General features: G+C 38.4%; 1 pseudogene; it reads left to right on the forward strand.

The window, feature by feature from the left end:
* The first annotated feature begins 4,171 nt into the window (after positions 1 to 4,171).
* On the forward strand, positions 4,172 to 8,889 carry LOC110744137 (annotated as a pseudogene).
* Positions 8,890 to 18,343: the final 9,454 nt, after the last annotated feature.

The following is an 18,343-nucleotide window of genomic DNA, read 5'->3' on the forward strand; positions in this document are numbered from 1 at the left end:
GTTTCACATTTTATATAGCTTTTCTCGTGTATTATCATATTTCACATTCAATCATATTTGAGACAGAAAAATGAAAATGGTTTGAGTATTTATTCTAACTATAAAAATGATAAGTGCTCATTGTAAATGATTCAAAAAATATAGAGAAGTGTAAAAAAGAAAAAAAATGCTCCAAATTCTGTCATCCAGGGATAAATACTGTTAACATTTTGATGAATGTCTTGGATGTTTTTCTATGTCTATATATCTGTCTAAAAGAGCAAGAATGAATGCTGCCTTTTCTCCAGCGCCTTTGGAGTCTTTTAAAATTCTCACATGAGGCTGGGTGTGGTGGCTGATGCCTATAACCCCAGCACTTTGGGAGGCCAAGGCAGGCGGATCACCTGAGGTCAGGAGTTCGAGATCAGCCTGGCCAGCATGGCAAAATCCCTGTCTCTACTAAAACTACAAAAATTAGCCAGGCGTGGTGGCACACATCTGTAGTCTCAGCTACTTAGGAGGCTGAGGCCAGAGAATCCCTTGAACCCGGGAGGCAGAAGTTGTAGTGAGCCAAGATCACTCCACTGCACTCCAGCTTGGGCAACAGAGTGAGACTCTGCCTCAAAAAAAAAAAAAAAAAAAAAAAAAAATTCTCACATGACCTAGTAAGCATTTTTCATATTGACCTAATGAAATAATGAAAAAGAGTATTTTTCTATTACTTATCTATCTGCATATTTTTCCCTTTAAAAACTGCTTTTGGATTTATTTATCAGTCTGGTTTTTGAATTTCTTAATTTCTGTTTTTTTTTGGTCTATATTAAGTCCTTCTTTTTCCTCAGGCTTTTGTGGTTCATTTTCTAACATCTTGGTTAAATTCTTAGTTATATATCATGGGAATGCAAATCGAATCCTGTCTTCTGAGCTTCCTTTTTCCACCAAAAGAAACTCCAGAGTTTATACTAAATAAACAGCTTTCTGTTTTGTTAACTCTTAGCTTGGAGTAAAGAGACAATGGAAGAACCTGGAGACCTTTCCACACAGTGGCTGTCACAGATGGTATTGCCATTTACTTTTGTTTTGGAAGCTAGAGGCAAATAACCATAACATCTGGGATGAGATCAGTTAAACTTCAGGAGGGAAGAAGAGAATTAGAGATTTTTTTTTGCTAGATGAAGATGTAACAGTCCATTCTAAATGTCTCCACTGAAGGAAATGTTACTCTCTGCATAAATCCGGGGGTTTGGGCTCACCCAGCAGGCTTAGCATTTAGTATGGATTGGGGACCAAAGGACCTGAGTTTGGTAATTTATCTGACCCATTAAAACAGGAAGTTTCTGGGAATCACATTTCCCCTGTTGATTTACTTAGTGTGGCCAGCCTACTTAAATTTCAGTCCCACAATCCCCAGTGATATGGTTTGGCTGTGTCCCCACCCAAATCTCATCTTGAATTGTAGTTCCCATAATCCTCATCTGTCATGCAAGGGACCTGGGGGGAGGTAATTGAATCATGGGGGTGGTTATCCTCATGCTGTTTTCATGATAGTGAGTGAGTTCTCACAAGATCTGATGGTTTCACAGGGGGTTTTCCCCCTTAGAGGGGCACTTCTCTCTCCTGCTGCCCTGTGAAGAAGGATGTGTTTGCTTCCCCTTCCACCATGATTGCAAATTCCCTGAGGCCTCCCCAACCATGTGGAACTGTGAGTCAATTAAACCTCTTTCCTTTGTAAATTACCCAGATTCAGGCAGTTCTTTATAGCAGTGTGAGAATGGACTAATACACCCAGCATAAAATCTGCCCTTCCAGGCAAACAAAAACTTGGGTTCTAAAGTAAAATAGAATTCATGCTCAGCCATTTATGCTGTGACCTTGGCCAAAACTCCTACCTCTTTGAGCCTTTGTTTCTTCTCCCAGGATGTAACAATAATGTAAGAATTAAGTTGCTTAATGCTTGTAATATTAGAGTGATTTAAGAAATATTTAGTGGGGTCATCGACCAGTCAGAAGAGGCACAGATCATAATGCTGGAAGGAGTACTCAGAGGCTCCTTTTCATGCTTTCAGTTCCTCAGGGAAGGGGACACAGGGGGTTCTAGTAAAGAAGCTCAGATAACCAGGGAACTAGGGGCTCCCTAAGGATGCTCAGAGCTTCAATTATTTGCTAATGTGTATGACAGCATTTCGATATTTTAATAATCAGCATTTTGTTTGGAGGAAAGCACATAGCACAGTGTCTGGCATGTAGTAATTACTCAATAAATGTAAGTTACTGTTCCTGTTATTATTTTATTTTATTTTATTTTATTTTTTTTTGTTGAGACAGCGTCTCGCTTTGTCGCCCAGACTGGAGTGCAGTGGCCGGATCTCAGCTCACTGCAAGCTCCGCCTCCCGGGTTCACGCCATTCTCCTGCCTCAGCCTCCCTAGTAGCTGGGACTACAGACGCCCACCACCTCGCCCGGCTAGGTTTTTGTATTTTTTTTTAGTAGAGACGGGGTTTCACCGTGTTAGCCAGGATGGTCTCGATCTCCTGACCTTGTGATCCGCCCGTCTCGGCCTCCCAAAGTGCTGGGATTACAGGCTTGAGCCACCGCGCCCGGCCCACTGTTATTATTTTAAAAGTTGAATATTATTGTTATTGTTTGATGATGGCTGTATGTATTCCCATCCATAAGCTTTTGCTCTCACTGTTACATGCCTGAAGTATACGGGTATAAATAAGAAATGCAGTCCAGCACAGCTGCGTTTTGTTGGTGGCATGTCCTATGCAGTTTTATGTTTCTATCATGATCCTCCTTAACCTTATTTTAGCTCTTGCCCTAAGGATCACTTTCCTCCTTGACAAGTATCATGTTAATCAGTCCATGAGCATGATTCAGTATCTCTGATGTCCTCAGCACTGTTAGCAAGCTCAGTCTGGGCCCTAAAACACCTCTTTGATGGCCTTCCTCATTTGTTCCAAAGCTTTCAATGAATTCCTTATCCTAATTTCCAACCCCATCTTCTGGCTCTCTTTTCCACACTCCAGGTTCTAGACTAATGTGACTATTTGTTACTCTTCCCCAAACACACTAGGTAAGTTCCTTTCTGCCTTCTATTTTGTCCATATGGCATATCCTCCCCTCTGTCTTCACCAGCCTGGCTGCCCCATGTTTCCTGAAAATGCCATTAGAATTTCGGATCTTTGCTCATGCTGGACCCTCTATAGACTACTTTTCTCCCTTGCCTCTGTGCTTATTTCTTCCCTTCCTATAACTACCGCTAGCCTTGTGACTACATCCTCCATAGAATTTTCCTCGCTCTTGTGATTTGCATTGTTAATTTGATACCTTACATTGCCTTGTGTATAGTTTTGCATCTTTAAAAGTTTATGTTCTATATAATTGCAGCAATTGGATCAGAGGCTCCTGGAGGAAGTTTTGTATCTATACATTAAGCATCCAGAGTAAGTAGTCAGTAAATATTTGTGGATGGTAGTGATGATGAGGCCACTGCTGGTTCTGATTAGGGGAATTACATATCCAGTGCAAGAAGGCAGGGGAGATTTTGGAGTGATGGACAGAATGGATAAAATGAAAAGAATGTGGAAAGCAAGGAGGCCAGTGAAGTGTCTGTGGAAGTAATTTATGCCAGGATGAAGATAATGGCAGTGGGAATGGGGAGGATAGAATAAATCTGAGAGATATCTAAAGAAACACTAGGATTACAGTGCAGATTTAGTCCAAGGATGACAGAGTAGAGCCAGAAATAAGTTCTGAGGTCTCTTATCTGTAGAGAATCAAAAGAATGGTGGATAACTGAGGAGAATGTGGATGCAGGGACAGTTTTGCTTTGCTCATGTTGAATTTGAGAGGACTCATGAACACGTAAGAGCTGAAGATATAGAGGTAAGGGTTGTAAAGATAACGTCATTAAGGGAAAGAATCAATAGAAGGGCTATGAAAAAAGAAAGGTAAAGCTGGGCATGGTGGCTCATGCCTGTAATCCCAGCACTTTGGGAGGCTGAGGTTGGAGGATCTCTTGAGCTCAGGAGTTTGAGACCAGCCTGGGAAACACAGTGAAACCCCATCCCTACTAAAAACAAAAAAATTAGCTGGGTGTGGTAGCATGCTCCTTTAGTCCCAGCTACTTTGAAGGCTGAGGCAGGAAGATCACTTGAGCCCAGGAAGCAGAAAATGCAGTGAGCTGTGATCGCACCACTGCACTCCAGCCTGGGCAACAGAGTGAGACCCTGTTTTTCCGTATCAAAAAAAAAAGGCAGAAGTCCGTGGACTGAACCAAGGATCAACCCATAGACTGGTCACTGAGGAGAGAAAAAGCTGGAAAAAGACAAAAGAAGATGCTAAATCTAGACAGCACAATATCATGGAACAAACAGAAGTTAGAGTTTGAAGAAGATTGAGTAGTCAGGCTGTGTTAGTACTTGGGGAGAGTGAATGACATTGGGGTGAGAAAACAGAACAGAGCCTGTTCTGAGCCCCATCTCAAGACTCTTAAATTAATCTAGTCTGAATTACAGTGAACACCTGATAAATGATGATTTTCCTTTGGAAGGCATGTTTACTAATAGGCAATAAGTTCCTGAAATATAAGTGGTTTCAGAATTTTGAAGTTGCACAGCATCTATAGAATGCATTCTCAGAGGACCTAGACTGAGATTCAATTTAGTAAATTCAGCTACATGGAAATTAAATGAGCACTACTGAAAGGATTTTCCAGACCTTTTTTTTGATGCTACTTTTAGTTCTCTTCACCAATGTCCTCACAGAAAAGGTCATGGACCTAGAAAGTGAAGAGCTTGGTAGTCATTGACCAAAAATAAAACCCAGACACCCTGGTGAATTATGCATGCTGAGAAAGGTAACTTTGCCATATTTCACAATATGCATAGAACTCCTATTGCATTTTGAGAACAATGTTAGACCCTGTAGGGGGTACAGAGAATGAATATGACTTCCTTGGTTTCAATAAATTCTTTTAGTAGAAGCTTGTGGTTTAGAATCAAAGAGACTAAGATTAAACATTTCATTATCTTTTGAAACTCTGAAAGACAGATCTTTGGACATACCATGATTCCAACAATGTAGCACAGAGCAGATGAGTTTGTATTAATGAGGTGGCAGAGAGTAGTCATTATGGACTGGGCTCTGCACATCCCAGATTTAATCAAGATCCATTGCTTACTAGTTTCATGAAACTAGACATGCAGTAGTTCAATTTATTTTGAGCCTCCTTATCTGTACAATGGGCCCAATAATGCTATAATCCTTGTGACGACTGAATGAGATCATCTATGTTAAGTGCTAACTACAGAGCTCAGTGCATTTAGTGTCATCATTACAGTCAAGAAAGAATCAATGACATAAATCTACTGGTAGTTCTTTGGGTCAGAAACTCATTGATGCAACATTATTTAATTGTTCTTTGAGTTCCTCCATTACTAACTATCAGGAATGCTAGATTTAGCAAATAAAAATACGGGATACCCAGTTAAATTTGAATTTCAGGTAAGCAGTCAATATTTTTAGTGTAAATATGTCCTAAATATTGCATGGGATACACTTATACTAAAACATTTTGTGTTTATCTGAAATTCAAATTCAGCTGCGAATTCTGTATTTTGTCTGGCAACCCTAATAGCCTAGTAGCTGTGGACCTTAGGCAAGTTACTTAATTTTTCTGTGCCTCACTTTCTTCATCTGTTAAATGGGTTATTGAAAACACTTAGAACCATGACTGAATCATAGTAATGCTCTATGTATTATAATAATTGTTACCATTCAGTTGGGGTTGTGTCTGGTTAATGTGAGTTGCTGGTGGTAATTCACATCTATTACAACTCGAGAGAAATTTTAAAAATTATGTTTCCCTGTTACTGCATTTAGCATTTCATTTGGAATTGTCTTTAAAAATGCAATCTCAAACTAAAATAAAAAGAGACTCCATTCTTATAATAGCTCCTTTTGGCTTCAATGGTTTTTACTCTCCCATAAATTCTTATGACAGGATTGATAACCATCAAGGAAAATTCAATCCTCACTCTCTATTTCTGCAATTTTCCTTACTGGAGCAGTGCGGAGCTGGAGTTGAAACTGAAACGAAATTGCCATTTCCTCCTTTGTCTGAAGAGTTTTTTATTACTTTCAAAACTGTTCAAAACTGTTTCTCAAATATAGGTGTTTGGCACTGAGAATGTTTTACATGAGGAACTATGAATCTGAGGTGTAATTGCAGCTCTGACAGGGGAGATGTTTATGTATTAATTTAACCCAGATACCGTATTTCAAATTTGTCAGAGGTTAGTATTTGCCATCATTATTTTCCCCATCAGATTCTTTACTAAAGTTATTGACTTGTGTTGACTTTACAAGTCTTTGGTCTGAGAAAGTAGCTCAACTAAAATTATGTCTCCTTCACTTGAAGTGTCTAGCTATGTTTTGTGCAGCTATAACAGAATACCATACACTGGGTAATTTATAATGGACATAAATTTTTGGACTCACAATTCTGGAGGCTGTGGAGTTCCATATTAGGGCCCTTCTGTGGCATCAGGTGAGGGCCATCTTGCTGTGTTTTCACATGATGGAAGGTAGGGGGAGAGAAAGCAAGAGAGAGAGAGAGGGGGTGGAACAAAAAGGGGGTGGAACTCACTTGTTGATAACAAATTTTCTTTCTTAATAATGAACCCACTCCCACAATAAGGGAATTCATCCATTTCTCACGGCCCAATCACCTCTCAAAGGTCCCACCTCCTCAATGTTACAATGGCAATCAAATTTCAACATGAGTTTTGGAAGGGACTGTCATTCAAGTATTTTTCCAACTCCTCATCCTCACAAAATGACACCAAAGTTTTACGCATCTTTTCAAATTCTAGTAAGTCCCACTTCCTGCAGCCCTCTCAGAGTACTGCCAGAATTAATATTTATAAGAACATTTATCATCCTCTGTCTTCAGATGCTGGTGTGAGGGAGGCAAATACCATCTGTAATTCAATTTTGAATTCCTCATGATGCCTTCCTTGCAGATAGTAGACGGCTCAGTAAATATTTGTGGCATCGAGCTGAAGACACCTGAGCACTTGATAGGACTTCAGTGTCACTACACACGACGCATGCTTTAACAATATTGAAAAATATTCACCTTTGCAAACCAACCTGAGTTGCTTTCCCTAAAATAGATGAAATTCAAATATGAAAAAATAGACATTAAAAAAGTTCGGATCGGCCCGGAAGCGCTCACACGTGTGCTCACTCCCCTGCTCCTGGACCCTTGGCCGGGCTGTTTCTGGCCATGGGTCGCTCCCGCCGGACAGGCGCGCACCGAGCGCACTCTCTAGCCCGGCAGATGAAGGCGAAGCGGCGGCGGCCGGACCTGGATGAGATTCACCGCGAGCTGCGGCCTCTGGGACCCGCACGGCCCCAGCCCAACCCAGACGCCGAGCCCGACCTCGACCTGCCAGGGGGCGGCCTGCACCGCTGTCTGGCCTGCGTGAGGTACTTCATCGATTCCGCCAATCTGAAGACCCACTTCCGATCCAAAGACCACAAGAAAAGGCGGAAGCAGCTGAGCGTCAAGCCCTACAGTCAGGAAGAGGCCGAGAGGGCAGCGGGTATGGGATCCTATGTGCCTCCCAGGCGGCTAGCAGTGCCCACAGAAGTGTCCACTGAGGTCCCTGAGATGGACACCTCTACTTGACATGGCCTGAAGATGCAAGGCTGAGGAGTTGCCCATGGACAGTGACGCAAGGACTAGGCTGGGAGGGAGCGTGCCAACCCCTTTTGGCTCTGGGTTTAGGGAACGGAGGGCCTCTTCTGGGTGCCCTGCCCCCAATAAAGGAACTGGACAAAGAGAAAAAAAAAAAGTTCATCAGCTTTATAATGTTTAGGTTTTCAATTTCCATTGATAAAGTAGGTTGGATGAGGCATGAAGAATTCACAGTGGACATAGGAAATAAGTAGTTTGATAGAAATTATCAGCATTAGACAGATAATTCCATTTTCCCCCCAAGAAGGGAAGGATGTTATCTATAGTGTGGATAAGGGCTGGTCTTAAGACTTCAAACCAATATCAAAAGGTTGACTTTCTCAGCTATGTTGGTTGTTCTCTATTTCCCCACTTGCTTTGTCTCTTCCATCCATTGTCTGCTCTGCCTGCTCTGTGCCCAAGAGACTGATCTTTTCTTACCATATCTTCTTTGTTTACCTGCTGGCTGTCTTCCAGGTGGGTTTGGCCAACAGAAGACACCAGCAGGACAGGAGAAAGATGTTGGGATATTGCTTCCCTGTCTTTACACTACATCACTGGCAGCAGCTGGGTTCCTCAACAATGACGGCATCTGCTGGGTGCCTTCTCCGTAGCTGGTTCAGGTCTCCCAAGTCTTGTGGGTGGTATCAGTTTCTCACTATTGCTAGCCTGTGGTGGCTTACCATCCTTTGTTTCCTAAATCCCTCTCTCACCTCTATGACAAGTCCTTTTCTTAATCTTTTTTTTTTTTTAAATTTAAAACATCTGGAGTAAATTTTTGCTGTTGCCAAGATGTTAATGGTCACAGCATCCAAAGCAAAGACTAAAAAGTTAAAGCCTTCTAAGTAAAGTCTTAAAATCTTTGCTTAATAAGCCTTCCTAAGATACCTACAATGCTCTAAACCCTGCCTTAGGAGCTAGTGACAGAGGCAGTACAAAGAAGAAAAACGCCTGGTCTCTGCTCTTAAGTTAATCACAAGCTAGTGCTGTAGTCACTAAAGAGATCTTTAAATACTGGGAAGAAAATGTCTATATACAATATAGTAAATAAGTTTATTATATGTATTAATAATAATCTGTAGAACAGAGAACAATTCTGACAGGTTGGGGGTAATTCCCCAGCACAGAGGTGTTGAGAGCATGGTATCTTCATTTTCATTTGCTTTTTTTTTAAAAAAAAATTAAATTTCACTTTAATTTTACTTTAAGTTCTGGGATACGCATGCAGAATGTGCAGGTTTATTACACAGGTATACATGTGCCATTGTGGTTTGCTGCATCCATCAACCTGTCATCTACATTAGATATTTCTCCTAATGCTATCCCTCTCCAGCACCCCCTGCCCTGCCACAGGCCCCGGTGTGCGATGTTCTCCTCTGTGTGTCCATGTGTTCTCATTGTTCAAATCCTATTTATGAGTGAGAACATGTGGTGTTTGGTTTTCTGTTCCTGTGTTAGTTTGCTGAGAATGATGGTTTCCAGCTGCATCCATGTCCCTGCAAAGGACATGAACTCATCCTTTTTATGGCTGCATAGTATTCCATGGTGTATATGTGCCACATTTTCTTTATCCAGTCTATCATTGATGGGCATTTGGATTGTTCCAAGTCTTTGCTATTGTGAACAGGGCTGCAATAAACATACATGTGCATATGTCTTTATAGCAGCATGATTTATAGTCCTTTGGGTATATACCAGTAATGGAATGACTGAGTCAAACGGTATTTCTGGTTCTAGATCCTTGAGGAATCGCCACACTGTCTTCCACAATGGTTGAACTAATTTACATTCCCACCAACAGTGTAAAAGCATTCCTATTTCTCCACATCCTCTCCAGCATCTGTTGTTTCCTGACTTTTTAAAGGTTGCCATTTTAACTGGCATGAGAGGGTATCTCATTGTGGTTTTGATTTGCATTTCTCTAATGACTAGTGATGATGAAGTTTTTTTCATATGCATAAATGTCTTCTTTTGAGAAGTATCTCTTCATATCCTTTGTCCACTTTTTGATGGGGTTGTTTTTTTTTTTCTTGTAAATTTAAGTTCCTTGTAGATTCTGGACATTAGCTCTTTGCCAGATTTTGGAGTACGGTACCTAATTGCATTTTTTTGTTGGCTACAAATCATCAGTAGGGTTAGCATTATAAAAACAATACCTTTAAATGTAGTGAGGTGAGGAGGGACTTTGAACACTTTTTGTAACATAGATTTTTTTTTGTTATCTTATAACAACTTAAAATAAAAACTTAAGATTAAAAACTAACCTTAATGATATTAGGCATTTTTCTTTTATAAAGGAGACAAATACTCCAAATTTACTTCTTTTTATTGAAAGAAGACAAGTGTTTATCAAGTACACTCTTTTCAGGAGATAAACATGCTTAATCTGTACCTTCAAGTTAAAAGTTGTTCTAAATAATTAGAAAATAACTGCTTTGTAAAACAAAACAAAAACAAAAGAAAACTCCCCCACAAACTCATGTTACAAAAAGAGCATTTTGAAAAGGATATTTAAAAATGTTTTCAGGCAGAGCAAGGAGGCAGAATAGAAGCCTACACCATTTATGCCCCCTGCAAGAACACCAAATTTTAACAACTAACTACACGCAGAAAAGCACCATCACAAGAACCCAAAATCAGGTGAGCAATCACATTACCTGCTTTTAACTTCATATGGCTGAAAGGGGCATTGAAGAGGTCAGGAGAGACAGTCTTGAATTGCCGACGCCACCTCTCCCCTGTCCCTTAGCAGAGGCCGTGTGGTGCAGAGAGGGAGAGCACAGTGACTGGGGGCTTTACATTGAACTCAGTGCTATCCTGTAAGAGCAGAGAATAGAGTCATGCTTGATTCAGCCAGCAGCTGCACATGGAGAGAACATTTGGAACAGACCTAGCCAGAGGAAAATTGCCCATCCCAGCAGTCAGAACCTGAGTTTCTTGGCAAAGCCTGTCATTGCAAGCCAAAGGGCTCTGGGGTCCTAGGTAAACTTGAAAGGCAGTGTAGGACACAAAGACTGCAATTACTAGGCAACTTCTAATGTTTGGCAGGGCTCGGAGCCGGAGGACTGCTCCAAGTACACAGGCTCTCTGCACCACACGGCTTCTGCTAGGGGACAGGGGAGAGGTGGCACTGGAAATTCAAGACTGTCTCTCCTGACCTCTTCAATGCCTCTTTCAGCCAGGAGAGGAGGATTTATGGTGGTATGTGACCTAGGGACACACCAGACTTCAAACTGTACTACAAGGCTACAGTAACCAAAACAACATAGTACCGGTACCAAAACAGAGATATAGACCAATGGAACAGAATAGAGCCCTCAGAAATAATACCACACATCTACAACCATCTGATCTTTGACAAACCTGACAAAAACAAGAAATGGGGAAAGGATTCCCTATTTAATAAATGGTGCTGGGAAAACTGGCTAGCCATATGTAGAAAGTTAAAACTGGATCCCTTCCTTATACCTTATCCAAAAATTAATTCGAGATGGATTAAAGACTTAAATATTAGACCTAAACCCATAAAAACCCTAGAAGAAAACCTAGGCAATACCATTCAGGACATAGGCATGGGCAAGGACTTCATGACTAAAATACCAAAAGCAATGGCAACAAAAAGCCAAAATATACAAATGGGATCTAATTAAACTAAAGAGCTTCTGCACAGCAAAAGAAACTACCATCAGAGTAAAAAGGCAACCTACAGAATGGGAGAAAATTTTTACAATCTACGCATCTGACAAAGGAGAATCTACAAAGAACTTAAACAAATTTACAAGAAAAAAATCAACCCCATCAAAAAGTGGGTGAAGGATATGAACAGACACTTCTCAAAAGAAGACATTTATGCAGCCAACAGACACATGAAAAAATGCTCATTATCACTGGCCATCAGAGAAATGCAAATCAAAACCATAGTGAGATACCATCTCACGCCAGGTAGAATGGCAATCATTAAAAAGTGAGGAAACAACAGGTGCTGGAGAGGATGTGGAGAAATAGGAACACTGTAAACTAGTTCAACCATTGTGGAAGACAGTGTGGCGATTCCTCAAGGATCTAGAACTAGAAATACCATTTGACCCAGTGATCCCATTACTGGGTATATACCCAAAGGATTATAAGTCATGCTGCTATAAAGACACAGGTACATGTATGTTTATTGCAGCACTATTTACAATAGCAAAGACTTGAAACCAACCCAAATGTCCATCAATGATACACTGGATTAAGAAAATGTGGCACATATATACCATGGAATACTATGCAGCCATAAAAAGGATGAGTTCATGTCCTTTTCAGGGACATGGATGCAGCTGGAAACCATCATTCTGAGCAAACTATCACAAGGACAGAAAACCAAACACTGCATGTTCTCACTCATAGGTGGGAATTGAACAATGAGAACACTCGGACACAGAGTGGGGAACATCACACACTGGGGCCTGTCATGGGGTGGGGGGAGCAGGGAGGGATAGCATTAGGAGAAATACCTAATGTAAATGATGAGTTAATGGGTGCAGCACACCAACATGATACATGTATACATATGTAAGAAACCTGCATGTTGTGCACATGTACCCTAGAACTTAAAGTATAATGATAAAATAAATAAATAAATAAAGAAAATTAGAGAAGTGTTTTTTAAAGTATGTACTATTCTTCAACTCACTGGTAAACACTGTTGATACTATAAAAAATAAAGTAAAATAAAAAAAGAAAAAGATGTTAATGATCAATAATCATCTAAAAGTACAAAACTCACTGGTAATAGTAAGTACACAGAAAAATACAGGTTATTACAATACTGTAACTGTGGTATGTAAACTACTCTTATCTTAAATAGAAAGACTAAATGGTGAGCCAATAAAAAAATAATAACTACAACAACTTTTTAAGACATAGATTGTAAAATGAGGGGGATGAAGTTAAACTATAGTTTTTATTAGTTTTTTTGCTTGTTTATTTGTTTACACAAGCAATGTTAAGTTGTTATCAGCTTGAAACAATGGATTATAAAACAGTATTTGCAAGCCTCATGATAACTTCAAGTAAAAAAAATACAGCAGATACACAAAAATAAAAAGCAATAAATTAAATCATACCACCAGAGGAAATCACCTTTACTAAAAGGAAGAGAAGAAGGAAGGAAAGAAGGAAGAGAAGATCAAAACAACCAGAAAACAAATAAAAAAATGGCAAAAGTAAGTCTCTATTATTAATAGTAACACTGAAGGTAAATGAACTAAGTTCTCCAATAAGAAGACATAGAGAGACTGAATGAATGAAAACATGACCCAGTGATCTGTCATGCTTCACCTATAAAGGTATACATAGATGGAAAATAAAGGGATGGAAAAACATACTACATGCCAATGGAAACCAAAAAAGAGCAGAAGTAGCTATACCTACATCAGATAAAATAGATTTCAAGATAAAAACTGTAAGAAGAAACAAAGATGGCCACAGTATAATGATAAAGGAGTCAATTACCTAAGAGGATATGATTATAAATATATATGCAGCCAATACTGGAGAACCCAGATATATAAAGCAAATATTATTAGAGCTAAAGAGAGAGAGATAGACCTCAATACAATAATAGCTGGAGACTTCAAAACTTCACTTTCAGCATTGGACAGATGTTCCAGTTAGAAAATCAACAACGAAACATTGGACTTCATCTGCACGATAGACGAAATGGACCTAGTACATATTTACAGAACATTTCCTCCAACAGAAGAAGAACACACATTCTTCTCCTCAGCACATGGATCATTTTCAAGAATAGACCATATGTTAGGCCACAAAACAAGTGTTAAAACATTGAAAAAATTGAAATAATATCAAGCATAGTCTCTGACCACAATGGAGTAAAACTAGAAATCAATAACAAAAGGAGTTTTGGAAACTATACAATTACATGGAAATTAAACAATAAGCACCTGAATGACCAGTGAGTCAATGAAGAAATTAAGGAGAAAATAGAAAAAATTATTGAAACAAATGATAATGGAAATATAGCATATCAAAACATATAAGATACAGTGAAAACTACTGGAAGAGAAATTCATTAGCTATAAGTGTCTACCTCAAAAAAGAAGAAAAACTTCAAATAAATAACGATGAATCTGAAAAAACCTGAAAATAGCAAATGAAACCCAAAATTAGTAGAAGAAAAGAAGTAATAAAGATCATAGCAGAAATAAATGAAATTGAAAGGAAGAAAACAATACATAAGATAAATGAAATAAAAAGTTGGTTTTTTGAAAAGATAAACAAAATTGATAAACCTTTAGCTAGACTAAGAAACAAAGAAAGACCCAAATAAATAAAATGAGAGATGAAAATGAAGACATTGCAAGTGTTTACTGCAGAAATTCAAAGATCATTAGTGGATATTATGAACAACTATATGCCAATCACTTAGAAAATCTAGAAGAAATGGATAAATTGCTACACATATAAAACCCAGTAAGATTGAACCATGAAGAAATCCAAAACCTGAGCGGACCAATAACAAGTAATAAGTTCAAAGCCATAATGAAAAGTCTCTCAGTAAAGAAAAGACTATGACCTGATCACCTAACTGATGAATTCTAAAAACATTAAAGAACTAATACCAATATTACTCAAAGTATTCCAAGAAAGAGGAGAAGGGGACACTTCCAAACTCATTCTACTAGGCCAGTATCACCCTGACACCAAAACCAGACAGACACATTAAAAAAAAAGAAAACTACAGACAATATTATGGATGCAAAAATTCTCAACCAAATACTCACAAACTGAACTCAACAGAACATTAAGAAGATTATTCATCATGCATGATCAAGTGAGATTTATCCCCAGGATGCAAGGATAGCTCAACATGAACATGCACAAATCAATCAATGTAATCAATGTGATACATCATATCAACAGACGAAAGACAAAAACCATGTGATTATTTCAATTAATGCTGAAAAAGCATTTGATAATATTCAACATCCATTCATGATAAAAATCCTCAGAAGACTGGGTATTGAAGGAACACAACTCCACATAATAAAAGCCATATGCAACAGACCTACAGCTAGTATCATACTGAATAGAGAAAAACTCAAAGCTTTTTCTCTAAGATCCGAAACATGACAAGGATGGCCACTTTTGCCACTGTTATTCAACATAGTACTGAAAGTCTTAGCTACAGAAATCAGACAAGAGAAAGAAATAAATGACACCCAAACTGGATGAAAGGAAGGCAGGTTATCCTTGTTTGCAGATGTCATGATCTTATATTTGGAAAAGCCTAAAGACTCCACCAGAAAACTATTAGAACTGGTAAATCAGTTGCAGGATACAAAATCAACATACAAAAGCCAGAAGTGTTTCTATATGACAACAGTGAACAATCTGAAAAAGAAATCAAGAAAATAATTCCATTACAATAGCCACAAATAAAATTAAATACCAAGGAATTAACTTAACCAAAGAAGTGAAAGATCTGTATGATAAAAATTATAAAATACTGTTGAAAAAAATTGAAGAGGATACCAAAAAATGGAATGATATTCCATATTCCTGGATTGGAAGGATCTATATTAAAGTGTTCGTGCTACTTAAAGCAATCTACAGATCCAATGCAATCCCTATCAAAATACCAATACCAATGACATTCTTCATAGAAATAGAAAACAAAAATCCTAAAACTTCTATGCAACCACAAAAGGCCCAGTATATCTACTAGATCTGCTAAGTAGATCTAGCATGTGATAGCCAAAGCCATCCTAAACAAAAAGGATAAAACTGGAGGAAGCACATTACCTGACTTTAAATTATACTGCAGAATATGGTAATCAAAACAGCATGGTTTTGGATAAAAACAGATGCATTGATCAATGGAATAGAATTGAGAACTCGGAAACAAATCCACACACAGTTCACCTACAGTGAACTCATTTTTGACAAAAGTGCCAAAAACACACTGGAGAAAAGATAGTCTTTTCAATAAATGGTGTTGGGAAAACTGGATACCCATATGCAAAATAATAAAACTTGATTCCTCTCTCTCACCATATACAAAAATGAAATAAAAATAGATTAAAGATTTAAATCTAAGACCTCAAACTATGGAACTACTACAAGACAATATTGGGGAAACTGTCCAGGACACTGGTCTGCGCAAAGATTTCTTGAGTAAAACTCTACAAGCACAGGCAACCAAAGCAAAACTGGACAAATGGGATCACATCAAGTTAAGAAGCTTCTGCACAGCAAAGGAAATAATCAGCAAAGTGAAGAGACAACCCGGAGAATGGGAGAAAATATTTGCAAACTACCCATCTGACAAGGGATTAATAACTAGAATATATAAGAAGCTTGAACAATGCTAAAGGAAAAAAATCTAATTAACTGATTTAAAAAATGGGCAAGAGATTTAAACAGACATTTCTCAAAAGAAGACATACAAAAAGTAAACAGGCATGTGAAAAGGTGGTCAGTCATTGATCATCAGAGAAATGCAAATCAAAACTGTAATGAGGTATCATTTCACCTCTGTTAAAATGACTTTTACCTAAAAGACAGTCAGTAACAAATGCTGGTGAGGATGTGGAGAAAAGGAAACGGTTGTACACTGTTACTAGGAATGTAAATTAGTACTATCACTATGGAAAACAGTTTGAATGTTCCTGAAAAAACGAAAAATAGAGCTTGACACAATCCAGCAATCCCACTGCTGGCTATATACCTATAAGAAAGGAAATCAGTATATTGAAAAGATATCTGCACTCCCATGTCCGTTGCAGTTCTGTTCACAATAGCCAAGATCCCATGTCTGTTGCAGCTCTGTTCACAATAGCCAAGATTTGGAAGCAACCTAAGTGTTCATTAACAGATGACTGGATAAAGCAAATGTGGTATTTATACATAATAGAATACTATTCAGCCATAAGAAAGAATGAGATCCTGTCATTCGCAACAACATGGATGGAACTGGAGGTCATTATGTTAAATGAAATTAGCCAGCACAGGAAGACAAATATCACATGTTCTCCTTATTTGTGGTATGTAAAATTTAAAATAATTCAACTAATGGAGCTAGTAAAAGGATGGTTACCAGAGGCTGGGAATGGTAGTTGGAGGGGTGGGTGGGAGGTGGAGATGGTTAGTGGGTACAAAAAGCATAGAAAGAATGAATGAGGTCTAGTATGTGATAGCAACAGGGTGACTATAGTCATAATATTTGTTGTACATTCTAAAATAACTAAAAGAGTATAATAACACAAAGGATAAATAATAACACAAAGGATAAATGCTTAAAGGGATTGATACCCTATTTTCTATCCCCTGTATCAAAATATCTCATGTATTCCATAAACATATACACATACTATGTACGCACAAAGTTAAAAATTAAGAATGAAAAAATACATTCATCATAATGTAATTTTGTGGCCAAAATTAATGTAGTGATTTTTACCTATTAAAAATTCTCATATTTGCACACTTAAACTTGGAAACAAAATTTTCTAACCTGTGAACTAATCTTTCAAATTAATAATTTCAGGAAGTATTTAGCCCATTTGTTAAAAATGAATATAGTGGCTTTTTCTTTTCTTTTTCTTTTTTATTATACTTTAAGTTCTAGGGTACATGTGCACAATGTGCAGGTTTGTTACATATGAATACATGTGCCATGTTGGTGTGCTGCACCCATTAACTCGTCATTTACATTAGGTATATCTCCTAATGCTATCTCTCCCCCCTACCCCCTCCCCGCAATAGGACCCGGTGTGTGATGCTCTGCTTCCTGTGTCCAAGTGTTCTCATTGTTCAGTTCCCACCTATGAGTGAGAACATGTGGTATTTGGTTTTCTGTTCTTGTGATAGTTTGCTGAGAATGATGGTTTCCAGCTGCATCCATGTCCCTACAAAGGACACGAACTCATCCTTTTTTATGACTACATAGTATTCCGTGGTGTATATGTGCCACATTTTCTTAATCCAGTCTGTCACTGATGGACATTTGGGTTGATTCCAAGTCTTTGCTATTGTGAATAGTGCTGCAATAAACATACGTGTGCATGTGTCTTTATAGCAGCATGACTTATAATCCTTTGGGTATATACCCAGTAATGAGATGGCTGGATTAAATGGTATTTCTAGTTCTAGATCCTTGAGGAATCGCCACACTGTCTTCCACAATGCGTTGAACTAGTTTACATTCCCACCAACAGTGTAAAAGTGTTCCTGTTTCTCCACATCCTCTCCAGCACCTGTTGTTTCCTGATTTTTTAATGATTGCCATTCTAACTGGTGTGAGATGGTATCTCATTGTGGTTTTGATTTGCATTTTTCTGATGGCGAGTGATGATGAGCATTTTTTCATGTGTCTGTTGGCTGTATGAATATCTTCTTTTGAGAAGTGTCTGTTCATATCCTTTGCCCACTTTTTGATGGGATTGTTTTTTTCTTGTAAATTTGATTGAGTTCTTTATAGGTTCTGGATATTAGCCCTTTGTCAGATAAGTAGATTGCAAAAATGTTCTCCCATTCTGTAGGTTGCCTGTTTACTCTGATGATAGTTTCTTTTGCTGTGCAGAAGCTCTTTAGTTTAATTAGATCCCATTT

This window comes from Papio anubis, chromosome 11 (assembly GCF_008728515.1).
Source record: "Papio anubis isolate 15944 chromosome 11, Panubis1.0, whole genome shotgun sequence".
Lineage (NCBI taxonomy): Eukaryota > Metazoa > Chordata > Mammalia > Primates > Cercopithecidae > Papio > Papio anubis.